At 44.5% G+C, this 1253-nt stretch overlaps 1 non-coding gene across 1 annotated transcript; it reads left to right on the top strand.

Moving 5' to 3' along the window:
* The first annotated feature begins 533 nt into the window (after window positions 1-533).
* On the top strand, window positions 534-605 carry TRNAQ-CUG (transfer RNA glutamine (anticodon CUG)). Its single transcript has one exon. It is a non-coding gene; the product is annotated as a tRNA-Gln (tRNA).
* The last annotated feature ends 648 nt before the right edge of the window (window positions 606-1253 follow it).

The raw sequence follows: 1253 nt of genomic DNA, 5'->3' as shown, positions 1-1253 counted from the left end.
GGTATGACCACCATGAAGCGCAATGCAGAAGAAAGTTCAAGCTACCATGTGCAGAAAATTAGGCCTGATAATTACTCAACCATTTTTTACTTTCCTACCCATGGAAAGGTGCTCTAAGGCCACCATTCATGTGTAATATGGGATCACCATCCATGTATAATGTGAGATGCGGTAAGGTGGACAAACTTAATCAAATCTTGTATAATGTGGGACAAGGGTAAGGTGAACATATTTAATCAAAGCCTATATCCGTGGCACGTGCCGATTCACTAGGTGAACTTCCCTACAGTTGGTTGGGTGGAGTGTGAAAAGTTGGGTAAATGATCCGGCATCACCACCATCCCCAATTTATAACGTTCTAACAAATAGAAACTTATTGTTTTTTTCCTGCTTTTGAGTTGACGAAATGCTACCAACAGCCATTACTTTGAAATCAACGGCATCCAGGGTCGACCTCAAAGTACCAGCGCAAAATGAAACTTTTCTTAGTTTTGTCTTTCTAATATATAAAATAGGAGCTCGCCAACAGCAGTGGTTCTATGGTCTAGTGGTTAGGACACTGGACTCTGAATCCAGTAGCCCGAGTTCAAATCTCGGTAGGACCTTTTGTCGGCTGAGCAGAGCGAATTGCATATAGACTTACTAAACCTATAAATGATGGTCAAGCACGTATTGTTTGGCTTCTTGGTACTAGGAGGAGGAAGTTTTGTCACAAAATCCATTAAGATATCTAGGAAAAGTGTGTTTTTGGGAATGGCAAAGGCTAAGTAACTTAAGATTTTTCATGGTTGGTTTCACTAAAAAAGCAGCCTCTCAATGTGTGAATGAGATCCACCATATGGCTCCGATGGTCTCCATAGGTGGACTGACTACTCCATAGGTATAGTTAGTCCAATGGTCTCACTAATGCACGAGGATTTGATCATGCTAGAGGACCGTACGGACGGACATGGAGAATGGTTGGACACTATCTCGGGGGCTGAGTACTCCCGCTTGGGAGGAGTTGATTCTCACCACGAGAGGACATGATTCCTTCCAGCTACTAGAGTTGGATGTCCCCATGGAAGCCTACTTTTTCTAGGTCAGACAAAAGGATGCATGGGGAGACCAAACGACTCCCGTATTGATAGATTTTTCGTAGATGAGTGGGCATGCACAAGGGGGGGTGGGGGATAATATGCATCACTCCGGGGGGGACACCACATTATCTGACCATGCCACTGTCCTGCTTCACCCTGAGGACCCCTCGTGAC

This window comes from Cibotium barometz, chromosome 30 (assembly GCF_041138505.1).
Source record: "Cibotium barometz isolate CiBa-2024 chromosome 30, ASM4113850v1, whole genome shotgun sequence".
Classification (NCBI taxonomy): Eukaryota; Viridiplantae; Streptophyta; class Polypodiopsida; order Cyatheales; family Cibotiaceae; genus Cibotium; species Cibotium barometz.
This window is presented reverse-complemented; position numbering and strand designations above follow the sequence as displayed.